Source organism: Tyto alba, unplaced genomic scaffold (assembly GCF_018691265.1).
Source record: "Tyto alba isolate M040663 unplaced genomic scaffold, T.alba_DEE_v4.0 Super-Scaffold_9, whole genome shotgun sequence".
NCBI lineage: Eukaryota > Metazoa > Chordata > Aves > Strigiformes > Tytonidae > Tyto > Tyto alba.
Genome location: NW_024881330.1, coordinates 41,876,475 through 41,899,496, shown reverse-complemented (window position 1 = coordinate 41,899,496; position 23,022 = coordinate 41,876,475). Strand labels below are relative to the sequence as shown.

At 40.6% G+C, this 23,022-nt stretch overlaps 1 long non-coding RNA gene across 1 annotated transcript in view; it reads left to right on the top strand.

The window, feature by feature from the left end:
* Positions 1-369: 369 nt before the first annotated feature.
* LOC116961942 overlaps positions 370-23,022 on the top strand; it is a 64,796-nt gene continuing 42,143 nt past the window's right edge. The window contains exon 1 of the long non-coding RNA XR_006164728.1: positions 370-408. This is a non-coding gene — a long non-coding RNA (uncharacterized LOC116961942). The remainder of the gene's footprint in view (positions 409-23,022) is intronic.

Here is a 23,022-nt window from a genome sequence, read left to right as displayed (position 1 = left end):
TCCTACCGGTTTCACTGCAGAAAAACGTGTCAACGCATTGTCAGAATTGCTCTGTAATGTCTCACGGTCTTTCAGGACGTGCAGTTCAATAACACTGACCTCTGAAAAACAGAGTGAGGAATAAAGGTATGTGCTCCTGCAGTAGGAGCTCTGTTTTCTGGAACGGGCAATAATCATGTGGAGTTGTCTGCTGGTATCCAGCTGTGTCCCCATTTTTAGATGAAGCTGAATTGAGGGATTAGGGGATTAGTTGGAGCAGCTTGAGAGTGCTGTTATTTGGGCTATGAGGTGATCCACCCCATGCGTATGATTAAAAGAAGAGAGATTAAGGGATCTGGAACAGCCAAAGCTGTTTTATACCAGTTAGAGGTGGACTCCCGTGGTCTTGTAAGGGCTGCTGATGTACAGGTAAGAGGGGGCTGTGGGGTTCCATGGTAGGCCTCTGAAAGTGTAAATTTGTGTAAAAGTCATGTGGCTGAGAATAAAAGAAACAGTTGTAAATTTTAACAGGGTTAATTCTGGGTACTGGACTAAATGAGTGCACAGCTCTGTGGGACACTTTGGTTTAATATGTCTCACGCAAACATAGATTTAGATTTAGCAAAGAGATGGAATCAGGGCTGGAGCCTCAATTCTAGAACAATATCTATGATCTTCACAGTCAAAATATATTTATGTGAATTAAACTACTGTTGCCCAAAGAGAGCAGAACTTAGGAGTTTTTGGTGTGTATCTTAACTCATTATTGCCTGACTTCAGGAGTTTGAGTGTCACTGAACTCATTGCATGGTTGGTATGTGATCCCAGCCTGACCCTTCCTCTCACTGTATACCTCTCCGTAGTGGAACAGGGCTAATGGTCATACTTTGAAATAGCTAAAATATGTTAGGGCCATTGAGAGAAACAAAAAATTTGGTCTATCTCTGCCAAATCCTGACAGCGTATTGGGGACATCCCTCTCCTTTCCACTTACCTGCTCACCTTTCCCCCAAATATGTCATACTTATGCCAGGCAGCATTCCCAGCTCACCCTCTTTAATTCCCTTTGAACTGTTGCAAGTGGCAAAGTTATAGGTGTGTAAAAAGCTGGTACTTTCCATCTCACATTTTCTGCTGCTGGACGCACCATAGACATCAGGTTAGTTTGGGGTTCAGTAGTTCTGGGTTACCCGAGGTACCTGATGTGCTGCACCTGGACATACCTCTTTATAATGGGGTGTTTAGCTTGATTATTTTTCTTTGAAGAGGAAAGGGTGAGACTCTTCTCACGTCCAGCCTAGTGAATTTGTACCAAGATCTGGTGAAAACAGAGAACGCAGTGCAGTAGTTAAATCACTACATTAATTGGATTGGGTGGAAGATGAGCCCAGGCCAGTGACCCCTCAGTAATTTATGCACAGCACAGGTATGTTAACATGCTTGTGATCACTGTAGTCCCCCAAGTCACGTATAACCATATGGGCGTAAAATGCTCCAGGAAAGTAAGAAATAAGAGGTCGAGATTTTCTGGCAGCAGCTTCTGGAAGGAACAGAGCTGAGATCTGTGACTGCTTGTGAGAGCTCTGTCTGCTCATCTGTGGTGAAGAGGAGACTTATTTAAATCTCAGGAAAGTGGAATGTGCTGCAGTTTTGTCCTTCCCAGTCTGAGGGTTAAATTTGCATTTCCCTCGATGTCTCTCCAACTAACATGAAAATAACTTCCATGTGTCACTTCTCTCTTTAAAAATAGTTGGAGTTCCTTCTAAGTTATGTTCGGTATTCAGAATATACCCCCAAAATACAAATATCCCCAAGCACTTGAATGTAGTTTTAATTTATTCATTTCAATATGTTCTTGAGAGTTAGACCTACTCTGTTCTTTCTTCAGTGCTAAAGAACAGCAGTCTCCCAATGTACAACCAGCGTCTTAAACTCCTAACACCTTTCGGAACATTATTTTCGCTAAGTAATTTCACATTTCTGTTACATAGACAAAGAAATAGGGAGCGAGGTGAAGTCCCTTCTTGGAGAGCACAGGGAAAGCTGGTTTTTAGTATGGGTTGAGACCCAAGGACTCTTGTCTCACGTGCCTGGTTTCTGACCAAGACGGCACATTACTAACCAGGCCGTGTTTTGGCTGCTCTGCCAGTAATCTGATCAGGAATATTTGGCAGAAGAATGTAGGAGTTACGCTTCCGTACTTTTTTTGTGAAGAGTTGTGGGAGAGAAGGGAGTTGAACTGAGGGAAATGCAGGAAGAACTGAGATACTGCCTGGAGCTATGGAGAGGAGACAACAAGGGCGTGAGCTAAGTAGCCTGAGCTAGGCATGCAAGGGTGGACTGAAGGTTTTGCAGGGTCCTGCCTTGTTGGGGAAGAGCTGGAGGGGTTGCACTGAGGAGCAGAAGGTGAGGAGGCAGGAGAGGACGGGGCTGCTGTGACGGTGCTGCTGGGGACATGTAGGGCGTTGTGCAGGACCCATTAGTTGTGTTGCCTATGGAAAAATTTATAATGTAGGAACTCTGATTGCCATTCAGAGAAAGAGATGAGAAGAGAACAGGGGTGGCAAGGAATAGTTCTGTTTCTTTTTGTGATGAAGTGGGATTTCAATGAAGGGTGCAAGATCACATTTAGGGCCAATATAGCTTTGCAGGCTCTTTCACCAAGAATATTTTTGTTTCTTTGAAGATGAGATTACTAGATTGTGACAGAGCTGCCTGTCTCCACGGTAGCAGAGCGGGCTATGGAGGGGACAAATGCAAACCCAAGTTTTCATTTTAGCCAACGTTATTTTCTTAGGACTTGCCTGCACTGGGACACTTAGGAATGTTAAATTGAAATAAACTAATGCAAATACATGATAAGTTGTGCTAAACCTCTGTGTGGATGCTCTCTTTCATTGTAATTTGGGTCACCGTATCCTAGCCTACTGTGAAATAAAACTGCCTTTCTTTTGAATGAAAATGTAATAAAGCCTCACTTTACATCAACTAGTTAATTTGTCTTGACATTTTCCTTAGCGTCCCCATGTAAACGGAACCTGAAGTGAAGACAGCACTGGGGCCACATTGCTGGGCAATGAAGATCCCAAGCTTAGCTGAGAGTGGTGTTGAGGTACGATAGGACCAGACACCAACTTCTCTATAGGAAGCCCTTGTTAATACAAATCTAAAAATATCAGCTTCTTGATGCAAACAGTCACGTCTATTATAGGACATTTCAATCTGCCTTTTTGAAAAAGCTCATAGTGAGGCAATTCCAGAAATATTTGGAGGCTTCATATTTCCTTGATCCTAGCCAAATTGGTTTCAGGCCTCATTATGGTAGGGAAACTATAAGACTGTCTGTCTTATTAGCTTACTGGCAATAGCCAAATACTGAGTTTACATATCAATTATCAACAAAAAATAGGGTCAGGAAGTTTGAGGGGGTCCATGATAGACAAATATACTTCATGGGCAAATATATTTCACAAATATATTGGTATTTCTTTCAGTGTAGAAGGTCACAGTGAAAATGACAACTGATCTTGTGTTACAGGATTTATTGAACGATGCATGACGAGGTAGAATGAATACAGAGTCTCATCAATACAAAATATAGAAGTGGCTCCAGTAGTTGGCACAGCTCAGAATTTCCTGTTTTGTGATAACGGGTAGCTGTATGACTTTGAATATGTTTTAAATATTTGCATTTAATTCATTCTGGTCTTTGAAAATATAAAAAGCCGCAAATTCGTTGTGTCAGTGATCACAGCTATATGTACTCTTGCTTACCTAGAAACTAAGAAATGCTTCCCACAAGAACAAGAAATAGGATAATTAAGATCTTCAATCACTTAGGAATGCATTTCACACTTTTCATATCAAAAGAACCTCCTTCTCTTTATCTGGAAGGGCATTCCCACAAGATGACGAATGTAGGTAACACCTGTGTTCAAGAGTGGGGGCTGACTATATTCCAAAAGTTAATTGAGTTCTGAAGATGGAGATGTAAGAGAATAAAAGTCAGCAATAGCAATTTGAAAGATCCAGAGCAGAAGACTCTAGGGATCTGCTGTGTTTGTCATCCCATAGGAGTGTATCTGTCTGGACCTGGATAATATGTCATGATGTTTTCAAGAAAATGTTTCTCTATGTCCTGAGGAATGTAAAATGAGAGGTAAAGGGAGAATCAAGAAATATATTGGTGGTATCTTTAAACCAGAGCAGAACTGTATGGATCTTGTTTGTTCTTTTTTCCCAAATCATTAGTTGCACTCTAGAAATTGAATGAAATTTTTTTCACCAACAACAGAGGAGTAATATTTAAAGGGATTAGTACTTAACAAATAGCTGATGCTGAAATGTTGAAAATAAGTGATCAAAAGTGGGAGCTTCTAACTAAAATAAAATTGTTGAAGTGAAAAAAAACAATGCAGAATTAATAAAAAAGACTAAAGAAATACATTATACGCTGAGGCCACCTACTGGGTGTTGTTGAATTAGCAGAGCAAATGGTAGGAAAACTGGAAGAGTCAGTTGGCAAGAGTCCACAACAAAAGAAGAGAACTATCTTGCTCTTAAAACCCCCAAAACAAACAAAAAAAACCCCCCAAAGAAACAATAATCCAAAGAAAAAAAAAAAAGGCCCGATGAAAAAAAGATGTAAAATTTATGTTCTGGAAACTCAGATATTTTTTTTTACTCTTTAAGACATTTCAGAAAAAGAAACCAAGCTTGTTATGGGGGCTTCTTTTTTTTTTTTTTTTTTTTTTTTTTTTTTTTTTTTTTGTGGCTACCAGTACTCAAAAGGTATGTTATAATTTTTTCTAATGATAACATTGTCCCTTGTGCTCTAATAAAAGTGACATGACTGAGCTAGTGCTCAGAGTAATGCAACTCCTTGGATTCTGGATTCTGCTATCCTAGCTGGAAAGCTTATCTCCACCTTCCTTTGTAAAATCAAGGTAGGTTGTCCTAAAGGAATCTCAAAGACAACTTTAAAACGATTAATTCTGATGCTTAAAACTAGTCCTATTCAAACCAAATAGTAGAGTTCATCCAGGATGGTATGGTAGGAAAAGTGCATTTTTATCTCTTAAAGTGTAGTCCAGGTATTATAAATTATGACTAATCATTATATACCTGGGTGATTCCTTTTGACTTAATCGTTTAAATAAATTTAGTTTCTGGATTTGTTAATGGAAATTTAAGGCAAATCAAAGCAAATCTAGCTTTCAACAAGTGTGCTACTTGATATTTACTGAAACCAACTCTCAAAGTGATTATGCAGTCAGCCCCATACAGTGTAACCAAATATACTCACAAGCTCAATAAGAAGCTTTTATCATTCTGAATCAGGTAAAGTACAGATTGTAATGTCGGTGAACAACTATCTGATATCTTGTCATGGGACTGGCAATTTGTACAATGCTTGAGCATCGGAGAATACCCCACTTCACACATCTTATGTGTTAAATTAATTCTGTTTAAAAAGATGGTAGTAAAACTGGATGAATGTATTTGGCTTGTTAGGAACCTTATTGTCAGGAAGCCATTTTTTTTTTTTTTTTTCCCCACAAGACATGTTAAAAAACCAGAATTATGCTTCTTATTCTGAGCCATTTTCTGTGCAGTCATCTGTTGAAAGCAAGGACAGATGAGGTCTACAATGAGTCACCACATTTTGGGTTCCTGATTCATGCCCTCTCTAAACAAAATCATAATTGCTGACTCATCGGTTAATTCATATTCCTTTCATCTGAACTTTGTCATTAACTGTGTCACAGAAGGGCTGAATCCCATTCAGTGTTTGAATATGTGGTGGGAAAAGCAACTTGTCCATTTTTACGGACACAAAGACAGGCTCCTCCCGTCTGCGGAGGGACACTTACAGGCTGAGTGGCAGCCCTGCTGGAAAAGACCTGGGTGTTACACAGAACAAAGAGGAGTCAAATATGAGCCAAGAGTGTGTTCTGGCAGACAGTAAGGCAAACTGCACAGTGGGCTACGCTGGGAGGAGCGTGGCCAGCAGGTTGTGGGAAGTTATTGTCCTCATCTAATCATCTAGTGACAAGGTGCAGTAAAAACAGACTGTGGCCTGGGATGGTCAGGTTCGACATTAGGAAAAAATTCTTTGTTAGGCTGATAGTTCAGCACTAGAGAGGGAGTCCAGGAAGATGGAGGAATCTCCTTCCAGTTTTCAAGGCTCAGATAGCCAAAGCACTGACAGACCATGGTTGCACTGAGTGGGAAATTGGGTTAGAAACCTCTAGAGACACCTTCTAATCAACGTGTCCATGATTCTGTGATAAGTCCTGTGAAAAATGAAAGATAATTCTGCCTGCCTGAACTGAAAGCTGGCAAAGTTCAGCTGCACTTACTACAGCCCATGAGTATTTTTCATGTGATTTAGGAATTCCAAACACAGTGACATCATTCACACAGCTCTGGACTGTACAATTGTTACAAAGAATCACTGCTATCGTTCTCTGGTTGTCAATAGATGTCTTTATGGCACAAATTTAAAACAGAAATATCTATGAAGCCCCTACAGTCCTCATCCCAGGTTACTTGTGGATATGTGATCTATAAACAAGAATAGAAACCACCTCTACCCCGTGGGTTTTTTAAATACTTCTACAGCAAGTGGCCCATGATTCATAAGAAGGAAGTGACCAGTCACCACAGCCTTCCCTGGCTCCCCCGGGACTCTGCAAAGATGCATCATACCCTTGGTTTTCCTCTTCATCTATCAGTGCCTGCATCTGTACTAGTAAAGAAAACAGCATCGGAGCCTGAGCCCTCTCCGACGGTCACCTACACTGTGGCATTATTTGGGGGTTGTGTCCTTACCAGTCAGCACTCTCTCAAACAATGCATGACCACGGTTTTGAGGACAGTATGGGTCAGGGGTGGTTCCCTGAGGCCACCTCATTTTTGAGGGGAAGAGAATTTAAGTTTATAGACCTCAGCAACTCATCCTACTTACTATTCACATGCTTGCTGCGACACAAAAATGTCCATAGCTCTGTGTGTCTGCAAGGAGTCAAGTAAGAGTGTGGTTTCCCAGGTGACTCACTAGACTTAAAGAAGATTCAGTCGGTGGCAAACATTGGAGTATTGCTGGTAGATTCAGGTACCTTAAAACTTGTTCATCTAAGTGTTTAAGATTATTTATGAGCTTGCAGCTGTCCTGATGAAAAAGAAGCTATAATGGTATGCACATTTGTATCTACAGTGCATTTTGTTGCTAGTATCATTTGATCTCTCACAGATGTTTTCGAACAGATTCTCTATTCACCTTCTTCATTCCACCCTTGATTTCTAGACCTCTTATTATATTCTCAGATGTCTCCTCACCAGCTTTAGTAATCCTAATCTATTCTACCTCTGCTTTATAGGAAGGCCACTCTGTGGTTCAAAATTACCCTTGCTAGGTTCCTCTCTACTTTTTAATTTCTCCCATGCCCTTTCAGTCATTCTCTTGGCATTCATAATACATGTAATTGATTTTACCCAGTGGAATAATGACATTTTTTGTCTTGTTCAGTATTCACTTCCTAACAATTCATAGCATTTCATTTCACTTAAAAAAAATAATTATTCAACACTGATATTTGAAGTTTGTGTTGATATTTTCATGCAACTACCTATTATATCTTTAAATTGTCACTCCTTAGTAGTAATAGCCAATTTGGGGCCATCATTAGATTTGTATGCAAAGTTAGAATTGTGTTTTTCTGTATAATTTTACATTTGTTTACATAAATGTTATGTTCTCTGCTGTTTTCATGCTTAGTCACTCAGTCTTCTGAGGGTCTTCTGCGGTTCATTTTCAGCCCTCATTCTTACATGTATAAGAGCAGCAGCAGCACACCATATTTCTTTTTGAGTCACACCTTTTTGTGGTCATTGCAGATATGATGAACATTTTGGATGTGAGCACAGGTCCTAGAGACACTCCATGTAGTCCGTGACAGCTGGCATTTATTCCTGTGCCTCCTATTTTTTGAACAATTGTAATGACACAAGGGCTTTTCCTACTAGCCGTTGTCAGTGTATTTTTTCTTTAATCTTGTCAAATGTCTTTTTTGAAACTGTAGACTATATTAACTTTTTCTCCCTTATCTGTAGGCTTCTAGATTCCCCCCAAGAAGAACAGTAGATCTGTGAAGCAATGTAATAGCCCCCCTAAAGCATATGAAATTCTATCTTTGTTCTGTATTGCTGGTGTCAGTCAATTTACAGGAAACAGATACTGTGTCTGCTTAGCGTAGGTAGAGGTATACTGAATGATATGAATGGAAATGGACACCTGAAATCATGCAGAAAAAATATTTCTTGAATATATAATTAGTTTGCTTTGTTTGCACTGCTTTAATAATCTTCTGACAGAATTGTAACAATGTGTACGTTGCACATTTACCATTCACAATTTCCTCAATCAAGAAATACTGCTGATGCAGGTTATATTTTCCCATCAAAAAGTTCCTGAATAGTTATGCAGGGACGACTACCTACTAGTAAACAGATATTCTTACTTTTTCATATTCCATTGCAATGAAGATGTGCAAAGTATAAAGCAATGCTACAGAATACCTGTTTTGACCAAACACTAGTTTGTTCTGTGCTGTGAATAAGAAAGTAAAGGACTCTCATGGCTGAAAAGGAATTGGAAAAAAAATTCTGACAGGCTCATTGTATTTAGCTGTTCCAGTCACTAAATATTCAGTCTTCATTATGATAAATTAACTGAAGAAAATAGAGTGGCAGACATTACAGTGCTCAGGTGTGGACTACATGTCACGCCCCTGTGGGTTCCAACAAGCAAGCACTTACTATATAAGAAATAGGATTACTTGACCTCAGCCCTGGCCATTGACCTACAGAGACATTTAGCTTGAGTGGCTAAATGTCACTAACATTAATAAAAATGACTACTTATAGAGAACTAGCACGTTCACACCCTCCCATATCCTCCTGCAGCACTTAAGATGGTCAGCCATGAAAATAAGTTGTTTCCCTTGAAAGGGAAAGATGCCGGGGAATGTACTGAGTTGCTTTGGGTCCTTTCTGCAGGCTTGCATTGATGAATAATCGCTAGATACTGTGAGACTGTTCACATGTGGAGTTCAGGAACAATCTCTCTTGGATCTTTTTTATCACCACGATAAACTGATCAGGTGGCATAAAGTCAAGTGCTAGAGAAAGGTAGATGATACACTGCTCTGTCTATTACTTACTCCGTACAACCATGCTGCTGTTTCTGTCTTGTTGGCTCTGCACTTGGACAAAGTTAGCCCAAGGATGAAAAACAGCTGTGTGAAACAGAACCCATGCAGGAATCATGATGTGAGGAAAGCCTTTCTGAGGAGTGCAAAATGCAGTCTACTTTGGAGTTAGTTGATCCACATCTGTAATTGATCAGCTGAATCTATAATTTAGAAGTCCTTTTTCATTCCTTGATTGTGCATTCCTTGATTGCGCTAAGTTCGGACATAACATTACCCATGAGTAATGCTTTCTGTGGTCTTTGATTGGCTAGAAGACCCCATCACATGCTGGCAGACAGTGAGATGTTACTCAGTTATTCATGCTTCACTTGCTTCCTGGCTGGACTACAAGAGTCTGATGTGTTTGGTCACTAGGCTTTTCAGCACTTAGAACAATTCACCTAGAATAAAAAGCCCTCAGCCGTGCTGTTTATTTTGACTGTCTCATCAGACCTGTCCTCAGCTGTCTACAATCTCTTCCCACAAAGAAGTCAAAAGCAAGGTTTGGTCCTTCACATCACAGTGGGGTTTCCCACAATGTCCAAAAAGCATCTACAGCTTCGTGTTGACAACTACACTCATCTGTCACTGCAGACCATTCCCTTTGCTCCCTATCTCCACCTCAGTAGGGGTAAATACTGTCATAAAAGTTGTCTGTCCAGGAGACAGAATGTTCTTGGAGTCCACTCTGGGATTGTGAAACAAATATCCTGGGAAATAAGGACAGTCACAAACCTGACCTTCCATTCAAAGCGCAAGACACATTTATTTGACCTTCTCTAGCAAAAACACTGAGACACCATACATATTTATAATGAAACCAACTCTACCGAATGATGATACTTCACTGTTCAGGCATCTTCCCTTGGGAAGAAGATGAGAGAACAAACAGCATGCAACAAGCAAGAAGTCATGCTGCTTAATATATTTTGGAATGACTCTCCAGTGCCATGCTGGTGCGTGAGGTATAAAGAACTCTTGCAAAGCCGAGCAGAAAGTTGCCTAGTTCCCATGCTGTAAGCTGGTCCCGAGGCAACCTTGATACCTGCTTCTTTGAACAACATGTAAATGGAATTGAGAAAATGAATGCACCCTTTCTCTCAAATACATTTAGTTCTGCCATTTGACCGTTTGCAATACTACCATAGAGCGTGACATACAAACTGTAAAGTTTTCCTCTTGTAGAAGTTTTTATGATTGAGGCCTAAACCCTGAAAAAACACCCCTAGTTCTTCTCTGTGCTCAGCCCCAAACCGCTTACCCAATGATTTCCAGCCTCCACTCCCTCTACCATACGCCAATTTTTTTGTCAGGCTTACAGCTTCCTTATCCATGACAAGAGCTCTTAGGCAGGCAGACTTGGCAAACAGATGAACACACAAACGAAAAAAGTGATTGTCATACTGATAGGAAAGCGCATAAACGAATACTAATAAAGCAATAAAACTAAATTAAGATAGTGCCTGTATTTTTATCTTCTGTCCTTTATAAGAATTCATCTTCCTTCATCTTCTACCTCTTGAGAATTCAACAGAAACTTAAAAAAACTTAACACGCAAGCTGTAAGGCATTTTAGTGGTAGAGTTGTGTGCACTTAAACAAAATGTGCAGTGGAACCAATGTCTTGGAAACCTGGTGACAGAGATTCCTGTCAAAGTTGCATGGAGGACCTGTGAGAGTATGTGAATTTCCATGCCTCATTTTCATTTTCAATTGTAGTTAAATAAGTATGAATTCTGTCTCTGTACAGGGACACCTTTTTTACTGGTCATTGGTCATTTTGACCATTGCAGACAGTGCCATGCAAACACAAGTTATAACTGACATATACCACCCTTTCTCTACAAAAATATAATCTTGTAGCACTCCCCTGTAAAGCATTCCCAGTTCAACTGATAGCTTCACAGCTTAATTTGCAGTTACTTAACCCATAAGTAGATTTACTGAACACTAAAGTCTAGGCTGGAGATCACACTTCTGGAACCATAAATAATAAATAAGATATCAAGTCTAGCTACCATTAATTGAAGCTTATTTTCTTTTAGACTCTAAGTAAATTCCAGAGGCACCACAGAATGTTTCCTGGGACTTGCTCTTTGTATGTTTTTATCCTTTCCCAGAGGGTTTCAGTGTGAAGCCTGCAGGAGCTACTGTCCCATACTGACACATACCACTGTGTTTGCATCCCATCTTGATTTTCCAGCTTCTTCGGGTGTGGGACTGATTTTGGTATGGTGGAGACAAGAGGTATGTTGGCAGAAGGCAGGTAGAGCTGATCAGATGCCCTTCTCAGAGGCAAGATCTTGCTTTTCTCCAGGCAACCTCTGCTACAGTTTTCAGAGATCAATAAAAGACTGAGACACAGCAAATTCATTTCAGAAGCTGGTGAGAATACTGGTTGTCTATTCCGGGTTGAAATGTGAATTGCATTGGGATTGCCTTTTGTTACTTTTATGCTTCTAGAGTGCTCTGAGACAGGAACTAACATTCTCTGTATTTCAATGTGAAATTTGTGAGCATATTATTTGTCCCAGTGCATAACTGTGTGCGTATCTGCACACACTGATGTGGAATTTGCAGCTGAATGCCATAACATGAGGAATTATTTTTGTGATTTCTTTCCATCACACTATAATTTGAGAAATTACAAGTAAGTAAAAAAACAAAGAAATTTTTAGAATACTCATTAAAAAGAAAAAAAAAAAAAGATAAAGATGATTAAAGAGAGGAAACTTAAAGGCAATCATTTATTTCTGAGGATGTGCCTTTTTATTTGTTTTATACTTAAATCACTTGAGAAAACTAGTTTCTAGAGAGGAAGGAAATTGTGTCCACTCTATAATAGCGTATTCCCTCTTTCTTTAATTATGTGCTTGTTTGCATTCAAATATTTTCATGGCCTATTATTTGGAGGCAGTTATCTTACACCCTCCACAGCCCCCCACATCATCAAACAGAAGGCAAGAAATTACAAACAGGAGAAATTGTCAACTATTTACTGACAAATAGAGTACATGGCTTACAGAGTTTACACAAAGACTAGTTAAAAATAACCTTGTGTGAAAGTACTTCTTCTAGTGTTTTATATGCAATGTGTAAATATATATTAAAATAACTTACTTTCTTTTCCTGTTTTATAAGGAAGTGCTAGGATTCCAGCTAGACATAGTATGAGACTCAATGTGAGTTACGCACTTTTAAAAAAATAATGAATAGAACTGTATTTGTGAAAGAATAAAGAGCAGTTTTCACAGCATCATTTTAACTTTCAACATCCTGAAAAATCTCCAGTATCATACAGAAAATATAACCTAAACAAGGACTAAACCTAAATAACTCATTAATTCTGCTAATGACTAGAGAAGAAGTTTAAATTACTATTACTAATGTTTTAAAGCCATTTAGTTTCAGTCCTGCCTTTTCTGAACAATGACGGTATCTGGGTGGTTGAAAATCCCAAATTAATTCAAAACGAGTGTTCCTGTTTATCCTGGTGCAAAACTGAGGTGGTAAATAATACAGAATTTCTGTTAGCCCATAAAACTCTAGAAGTCACCTTCTCCTTCCTCATCCCCAGTAATACAATCTAAAATCAGAGTGCTTAAGTCCTGCTTCACAGCATTTCTTTATGTCTCTGGGTTTCGTTTTCAGTTTATGTTTGCAACGTTGCACAGGAGGCAACAAAAGTAGGTGAATCCATATGGCCAAGAATACAGGGTAGATGCAATAATAGAAATTGCTAAATTTCTGGCATTTAAGATCTTCAGAGCCATTTTATTTCACTCATGTCTCTTTCATTGAGTGAATTTTCAACAAATGAAGTAATTTCACTCAGTGAAAGATTGCAAGGTAAATGAAAGATATTAGCATCACTTTTGAAGGTGCTAAACTGAGGAGACATTTTTAGTTAGCTCTGAAGATACTGTATGTTCCCCTCACTAATGATATCTGAAAACTCTATAATTGTATCTAAACCCCCCGTAAATTCACAACATCTTTGTTAATATAGTCATTGCAATATGCTATTTAGATATTACTATAATACTATCTTCTTTAGTAATAAATTTTATGATCTTGCATCTGCATTTCCGACACCATTCTTCATGATCTATCTGACCTCCTCAAGTTGCAGATGAAGAAGGACCCTCACTTCAGTCAAGCCCTGTAGTTGAGAGAACAGTCAGTAACAGAGGCTTCAGAAACGGAATTGTTGATTCTTCCCTCGGAGGGCATTTTGCCAGAGAATTCTGCTTGAAACTCATGGAAATTCTTGGACTAAATATATGCATGCATGGGACTGGAAAAATATATATGAAGCACGTGTTTCTATAGGAATCTTATTCACTTAAAGCATAACAAGATTTGAAAACACTTTTTCTTTGTGACTCAGATTGAAAATGACTGAGAGCTTGACAGTCTATCTTATTGCAATTTTTTACCAGGTTTGTAGTAATCAATATTTGCTAATCGATATTTGGCAGAGAGAAGAAAGAGACTGTGAAGAGGAAAGACACATTCTTAAGTGCTTAACTAAGAGTGCACTTGCATTTTTCCACTTGAACTTCAAGCATGATCTTTTTGATGGTGTACTCTATGTCTAAAGTAGAAAATGAAAATGTGCACCGGATAAAATAAGGAACGGGGATTTCAAGGAAGTGTAAAGTTTCACATTCAAGTTTCCTTTTTTTAAGGCAAATTATTTCAGTATCGATTCTTGAGTGTCACAGAGTTCCCTCTTAATAAAATCTGTAAGAACGGCTGCAGGCATTGTGAGATTTTTAACAATGAATAAATAACACTTATTCCAGAGCCTGGTGAAATTTATAGGACTTTTTTTTTCCCCACAGTAACTGTCTTGTTCAAATGTTTACTAACTCGTGCTATGTATAAATATTCAGGGTTCCACTTCTGTAAATGCCTGCTTAATCTGGGCCAGCTGAAGGCAACTCTCCATGTTCAGTCTCCCGCAGGGATACGGACACTTTTCTGGGAAGGCAGACTTAGTTCACACACTCACATACAAAAAGAAGGCTCAAAATCTCACCAGTACTTCAGACTGGTTACCTGCCTTCAGTCTCCTTTTCTTTGGTCTTTTCGCTGGCTGCGTGGGGAATACATGCTTGCCATTACAATTGATGGTTCTCATCGTACTCATTAGATACAATGTGCTAAAAGCTGAAGCTCATGGCTAATGAGCAGTACTGCTGGGACACCTGGACCGTATCAACATCACCTGGGATATCGTCTGTCTAGGTAACTAAAAAGGATGACAGGGATCTGGGAAAGCCCTTTTTTTTTTTCTTGTGCTACATCACACATCAGGAGCTATAACATGCTGTGAAATACTTGTGCCTTCCAATGGAAATGGAAGTAAAAGCATGAAGAATGTCAACGTCATTCGATGGGGTGTTCAAACTGAATGTAAACTTGATTGGGAGGAAACATTTGTTCTTCAAGGCTGAAGCATATAGGGAATGTACAAAAAGTTTTATTACAAACACGTGTAGCCATGCAGTGGGTGTCTCTGGCCCAGAGAGCTACACATTAGTTCCAGGCTAGCTGCACGGTCACTCTGGTTTGGATTCGCCAGTAAAACATAACCCCGTGCTGTGCAGGCTTTGCAGAGCCAGCGAGTGACAGAGCCTGAGGATGACTTCATCTCTCTCCCAGTATCTGACCCCCTCAGGCAGGTGCACAAAAGCACCTATGGTTTTTACACCGAATGTCTGTACAAGGACATATTTTTTTGTTTTTAACTTGTTTCTGAGGTTACTTGCTGAATAGCTGTGCTCCACAGGGAGCTTCCTCTGCTTTATGAGAGGGAAAAACTAAGCCTTCCTGAGCACTAGACCTGGACCACAGCGACATCACTATTTTTTGACCCTGCTGGACATCCTGGATGTCTTCCTGCTTATAGCAGATGAAAGCCTCCATCAGGACATCTCAGCCATGTAATGCAAAGGAAACCTGCTCTGGAAGGATAGGAACTGTCTCCTGCAGTAGACCCTAAATGACTTTTCAGTGTAAATTAGACCAGTGATTTATTTGCCCTTTTATCATGCCCCGGAGGACACCATTTCTGTTATGTGCTCATAAGTGTATCCTCACCACTCAGCATAGCCGATGGCACAGGGAGCTGTGGCTCTCCATTGCCAACTCTTCTGTATTTTTCTGAGTTCATCCTTCTCTTCCCCCTATAAACACTGGGCAACCTCCTCGGCTTCTGTTATTTCACGTTACAAAGGATTTCCAAATTTGGCTTTGCCCCATGTCTAATCTTCTGGATCCAGCAGTCTTCTGGGCATCTCTTTTTAAATATCTTGCTGCACTTTTATAACAATTTGCCCTCCCAGTTTCAGTCTTGTGCCCAGTCTTTCCTTAGTGCCAGGCTCACAATTAATTAAGATATTATTAAAGCTGTTGTTGAAAATCTTAAAGAAGGAATACAGTAAGTGTCCCAGGAATATGAATGACTCCAGGGTGCTTTAGAAGGTGTACACAATTTTTCCGATACGCAGGACAGTTTTCCAAAAAAAGTGAAAAAATACTTTCACCTCAAAAACATGAAAATTTCACGTAAACTTTGAAATATTCATGGGAAGGTATTGCTTTCATTACACAGATGTTCTTACTCAGCAGAGGGCACTCCCTTGTGCACAGTGCTTATATGGCGCAGTACAGCCAGGCAAGATCTGAAAAGCGTCAGCTGGATTGAGGATCTTGCCGTTTTCTAACAGCGTTACGTGGACCTGTTTCCTTTAAATTGCTTTCTGGCTGTACGACTCTTATAGTGCCACTGACAGGCGAACTCCTCATTCCGGGGGCCTGGGAAGGCAGGCGGTGGAACAGAGCGAAACGAGGACGGAGCCCTCAGTCTCCTCCAGCGGTGAATGCTCCCGGAATGGCACCGCGCGCCTCAGTTTGAACGGGCAGTGTAAATCACTGGCACCTGGAGAAAAAAAAAAAAAGCATCAAAACCCAAGAAGCAGCCCGCCTTCTGCCGTTGTGCCGACAGGAGTTGAGGGGGCGGTGGAGCGGCTGTGGAGTTACCCCCCCCCGCAGGCAGGGCAGGGGCTGCCGCCGCCGCCGCCCGGCGCCTCCCGCTCCGCGGCTGGGCCCGCGGGAGGCGCCCGGCCCCGCTCCCGCCCGCCTCCCCCAGCGGCACCAGCCGGGGGCTGAGCCTTCGCTCCCACCTGCCGTCCTCCGCGCTCCCGGGACAGCCCCTCTTCCCCGCTGGGCCCGGGCGCTGAGGCGGCGGGCCGGGCCGGGCCGGGCCGGGCCGGGGGCCGCCTGCAGGCTGCGGCGGGCCTAGCACGGCGGGTGTCGGGGCCTGGCGGGGAGCGTGCGGTTCCCCGGGAACGGGTTTGGGTTTAGGGCAGGGCCGTGGCCCCTCCCGCCCTCTCTGATGTTGGGAGGAAGATCCAGCCCGACCAGGCTGCTGTATGGCAAACAGGACAGCGTGGGGCAGGGAGACCAGGGCACCAGGCGGCAATGAGGCGAGGGGACACCCTTGGGGGGCAGGGGCTCCTGCCGATGCTGCCGTGCCCGAGCACCCTCTGAAGCCAAATGTACAGGCACCTGCCTGTCGGCACGTAAAGCCGAGCGAGTGAGGCCCAAGTCCAAGTGCTAGGTTCAAAGGGAGCATAACCCGTATCCTCCTCCTTGCCCACATACCTCTCCCCTACAAGAAAACTGGGGGTCACCCAAATGCGCAACGACCTGTGGGTCCAGCAGCCCTGGCTTGCTGGCAATAAGCGGCGTGTTTCTAGTTTCAACCCCTCAAGCGTGTAGCCAGGTGGAAGCAGTGGTTACAGAGTTTAGGAGCTTTGTCTCTCAGATAAAAAACCAGAATGGGTGCAGCTTGGCCATCGCTCCAGCAGTGAAGTCTGAGCACCGCGGGGACAGCAAGCAACCCACCACCAAACCTGAGCCCTCTGCTCTTCAGTGCTGTGGCATTGCACTGTAAATGGAGGCAGGCCACAGCGAGGGTTTCTCAAGCTCTCCCTGCCATATTAATCACCTTTAAATTGCTTTCAAAGTTATCATTGAGTTCCTATTTCCTCCTGGCCCCTGGGGAGTCACGCCTTTAGTGAACTAACTCGAAAATGTCAACTGATTTTCATCTGGGGGAAAAAAAAACCCTAAACAATTGGTTTGCCTTAGTTTAGCTGGTAGCTAACTTGTACCTTTGCACTGTGGGTGCCTGGGACACAAAGATACCAAGCAAAGGAGGGAGTGAAATCAATGATTAAAGTGTCCTTAATATCATCAGATGTTTTTGTCACTTCACCCTCTATTCCAGATCAGTAACACATGCTTGAAATGAGCACAGCCCCCGGCACAGATCTCTCTCTGCTCGGTTCCCTGAGCAGCCCGCCCTCACTCTGGAAATCAACCCTTTGCTCCTATTAGTTGTCCCTACCTTTTAGACAGTTGTTTATCTATACAAAGACTTTCATCTTTTGTCCTATAGCAGCTTAGTTTTCACGAGTGAAAACCATCATTTCTAGTTTACATAGAATCTTATAAGGTACCCTAGCAATTTACATGATAATAGATAAAAAATTCAGAATTTGAACCCAAATTTCACATCTTCATCAGTACTTTTCATGATGTTTGCCTTTCTGAAGTTATGAATAAGAAATGGGAAACAATCCTTTTAGCCAAGACCACACTCACTAAAGCTATTGTAGAAATGGGAACTACTCATTCCTAACCTCAATAGGATTTCTGAGGATCATATCCCATAAAGCATAAAAATCTTTCACTCAGCATTGATCTCCACAGAGAATGAGTGATGTGAGGCAGATTTTACCAGAGGAAGGCTTACCTAAAATACTAATTTGAACACCTGTAGCTAATCCAGTAGTCATAGGAAAGACATCTGGTGTTTTAACTGCCTGCTGCATTAAACTCAGAATCTATTGTTTCCAGCTTGACCAATTAGCACAAATTTATAAGTTATAAATAATTGCTACTCTATAGAGTGAAGAAAGAAGGAATAATCCAACATATTTACAGCATTGTGATGTTTTGGCATCATATATAGTGCATATACATATTTGGCATATATTTTTTAATAACAGTTTAAACTTGGATACAAATGAGTTCTATCCTTCCTGTCTGTTTTGTGATGAATATTAAACGTCCAAATATTTGAACTCGTATCACTAAGAACATACCGTAGAATTCCTTTACCTCATTTTTCAACAATTAAATAGATGTCTCAGGATAGGAAATCCATCCAGAGTTCCTTATCTGCTGGTAGAAATAAATTGCTGCAAAGTGATCCATGCTATCAGAAACCAATCAGTCAATGAAACGAATAGCTTGGGTCTGCCACCTCGCCTCCAGATAATCAAAATGAAGTGAGATGGATCATATACTGCTGCAGGATCATTCAAGTGAGCGAATACATTTTAGTATGAATAAGCAAGCGCTGCATGGTTTGATCTTCAGTTTAAAGTGTGCCACAACTCAATGCAATGTGCTCTGATTTTAAATGAGTTTCATCAGGAATATTCCTTCTGCTGCTTAAGCTCTGGAGAGCGCTTCTGTGGTAGTCGGTGATGAAAAGGAAGATGTTGATGTGCAAACAAAGCAAATGACATCATTTTATTAAGAAGTGAAAATCAGGAAAGACTATAATTGGTTTAATTCAAATTCTTCATTCTGTGTTTTTGTGAGGAAAAATAGGACATCTAGGAATAAATGCCATAGACACATTTAAACTTTTATTTATTACATTTGTTTCAAATTGATTGGGTAAAAAAAAAAAAAAAGAAGCACCAAACCCCCCTGTGTTTTGCCCACTTTTGGTCCAATCAGAGACTTTTACTGACAGGGAAGACAGCTTTGCTGTCTTTCTCAGTGTTGTGAAGCAGCATTTTTCAGAGGAGTCATCCTTGCTTCCAAACACAAGCAGGTATTTTACCTGTCCTGTTTGTGCTAAGGATGGTGGCAACCAGCTTCAGACAGACTTTTCCTTTTTCTGAGTCACCTGTTCTTTACTTGGTCTCTTTTCCTCAGGATGGGAATAGTAAACTGTGGACCAACCATAAGCTAGGTATTTATCAGACTTGCAGGAGCACTTTTTGCTTAAATGGACATGTGTATAGCTACTGAATTAGCCCTTTTTACAGAATATTACTGTCAAGCATTACATAGTTTTGGGATACAGTCTCATCCAAGACCTTTCTGATACATATTTTTCAAAATGACTGCAAGCTCCTGAATTTTTTCCCCCCACATTTGTGGGGAGGCAAGAGGTTGCTAGTGTCACAGATGTGGTTTCCAGCACATTCCAGAGTATATTGGGAGCTGCTGAATTAAAGAAGACTTTCCAGATGGTTGACACTCGCTAAAGCTGGTCCAGTTCAGTGTGACTGAGTCAAGTTCATGACTATTTGAATATAATTCGAATTACGCTAAAGGTTTATTTTTACAGTAAAATGCAGTTTTTCATAACTTTTCAAACCAAGGGAGATGCTAAGAATCTCTTGCTTTTTGGACCAGAGTCACCTATGGGAAAACTGGAACTGTTGCAGGCCAAAGACTCAGACATTCTGGGGAGAAGAAGCCACGATGTTGGACATCAGCCTTAACATAGGAAGAGTTTTTTTGGGGGGGAGGAAAGAGGTCCAAACTGTTAGGTGTCTTTTTGTGGCTTTCCGTGCTTTTCCTTCCTTAGATACCTGCCTGTAATCCAGAGCTAGTAATTTATTCTGCCAACATCCACTCAGGATAAATCCCCTTTCTTCCAAATTCTTAGCACTTTCTACCAAAATCGTGACACGTGACTGTAATTGCTTGCTGCCCTTTGCATAAAGGCATATCTCAGGGAAAGAAATGAAAATGTTCTTCCATACCTGGAGAGTTTGAACGCTGATTTGGCACAGGTGATAAAAATATTTGTCCATGTAGCTTTCTATTTTGTTGCTCTTCATTACCTTTGTTGAGGCTTACAGTTTTAGGAAAATTGGTTAGTTCTTTCCGACTGTGACAGTCTGAAATAAATATATCTGGAAACAAGTGTTCCTTATAAGAAAGAGTCTTTGAAGTCTGTCTCTAGTAAATAGGCTTCATTTAATAGCCAGGAGCGTTTGAAAATGGATCTTCTCATGTTTGCAATCAGTGAAATATTATTTTACTGTTGCATTTTAGCAACGTTTGGGTCCCAGCCAGCAAAGCTGAGGAGAAAGTGCAATTGAAGCGCCAAGTGGAGGCAGACAGTGGCGTGTCTTTGTGCTGTAGCTGTGGCGAATACCACAAGCAGAGTTTTACCCTTGCTGAGCCACCCAGGCATAAGGCATCAGCTAGGCTGAGAACCTAATACCATCCTCATTCCTAGTCACATTCCTGAAACCACAGTATTACCAGGCACTGCTTACTGATGTACATTTGACTAACCATAAAGTACAAACGCAGATGGAAGTTTCCTGCTTTTTATTCTTTCTTGGTACCCCTTGAAAACTTCAATTCTCAGACAAAGGGGAAAACTTCAATTTTTACACCTAATTCTGATCTTTGATCAAAGCAGCTAATCTGTTTTATGGGACAGATTAAGGTGAGGCAGTTTCCGAGGCACACTGGACTATTTATTACAGACATGATTTTGACATGATTTAAGTGTTGTTTACAACTTCCTTGTTGAATTAGAAAAAAATCTATTTGTTTAATCCCTTTTTCCAAACATCACAGCTTAATAACACATGATCTTAGAAGATTCACTCTTCTAGGGAATGACACATAAGCAACAAATCCTCTCTTACCTGTGTGTCCCTCCTCCCTGCTCCTGCAGCCATGCCAGTAGGCAAATATTCCTTACACCTCTTTCTCTCCAGCTAACCTAAGTCCCTCTTTTTATTTTCTTTGTCAGTGACCTAGAGCACTAGGGTAGCTCCAGCTGTATCACAGTTCAAGGGAAACTGCCTTTCAATCTCGTCTGAAGCTCTGCTTCTTCAACAGTGTTTTTTTCTGTCTGGAGGAAATACGGATGGATCAAAAGCCTCAGAGAAGACTCACAGGGTTTGAAGTGTCTCTGAGATAATTTTTAAGTTGCACATGAGAAACACAAAGGACAATTCTTTAAGAAGAAAGCAAACAAGCCAGAAGCAAAAACATTTAATTAAAACATAAAAATACTAGGACAAAAAGAGGGCTTGTGCACTTAAGAGCCAAATATGTCCCACCTCTCTGTTTTGCATGCAATGCTAGCTAACACTAAATGCTTCTTCCTCATATTTCCCCAGAAGGATGACTTTTCCTATTAATAGTACAAGAGAAACTCAATGCTGCAAGTGTGGTATTATCAAACTCTCCTAATATTAATCTTTGCACTTTCCTTTTAGATATTTTAACAGGTTATGTTAATAAATATCTGAATGCATCTATATTGCAATGATAATGAAGGAGCTATTTTAAAGGTATTTTGCACCTAGTGGAATACAAGCCACTAAAACCAATCAAATAACATTAATGTCATTAGATAAGGTGCCATCTCCAAGATGGAAACACGCCTTTCATTTACAAAGTACGTGGGATGAGAATTTATCCCAACAACGCATAAGTTGCTGTTATATGTGGTTGAAGCCACCTGATTCTTACATTGTGAGAAGTGTACCATGATTCCCAAATTATGGAGGTTCTTCCTTATGTAGAAACTCTTGCTGATATACAATGAACTTGTTTCTTATATAAAAGAAATGGTATTTCTTTTCCCAATTCTTACCCTAGTTACTGCAGTGGCTTCTGACTCTCATGTAAAAGTATGTGCCTTCTTTGGAAAGGAGATTGTAAAACATGCAAATTGAAGGAAATCATTAATTAGAAAGTTACTGTAAAGTCTTTGCATAGCAAGCAATCAGCTGTCATGAAATTATGTATGTTAAAGAATTTTAAGGAAATACCACCAGTTTACCAAGTGGTCAACCTATCTGTGTAAGGGAAGCACAGTCCTATGTCACATGGCTTAAATATTGAATGGGAACAATTTTCTTCTAATTTCCACTCTCACATGGGCCCACAATGTGAGCGCTCACCTCCTGCATTCAAAGGCATGGTCAGAATCATGTCTTTTCTCTTAAGTGTCAGTTGTTAATTTGTGTGAGGACTCCCAGATTTACCAGTTTAGCAGTTGACACACTGCTATTCCTTAAATTTTCAGGGAGGAGTAAGCTATAGATAACGACGACGGACTTTAGATAACGAAGTAGACATCAGGTCTAGCCTGCTTTCCTACTTTAAGCTTGTTTGCTGTCAGACACTAAGTAGCTTTCAAAGACCTTTTCAGGACTATCAGACTCTCTGGCTTCTTTCAAACTCTTTTCTTGCTCTGGAGGAGTATCTGTCCCATTCCTTATTTCCTGTTACCTCCTAGCATATCATCCTAGGCAGACAGGCGACACCGCTGACTCTCGAGCCAGCCCTACTTAGCCCATTCTATTGTAGAAAAAGAAGTATATTTATGTGTGCAAATGTAAGAGAAGAATATGTATACTTACATCTGCGTCAAATTTGTATTTCATGTAACTATGGGAAACCAAAAAAAAGTGAGAAAAGAAGCATTAACTAACGTTTTAAAAAAGATGATTTTGGCATACTTCTTAAAGGTTAGTATGTGTGACTCAGCTAGAGAAATTTCAAGGAATTTAAACCTTTGGGGGAAACTATTTTCTAATACACATGGGCTAGCAGCTACAACCATATCCTTCTTATTTACCCCTCTCTTTCATATATATATATTGTGCTTTAATTATATATGCACTCTCCTTCAACACTGGACTAAAAT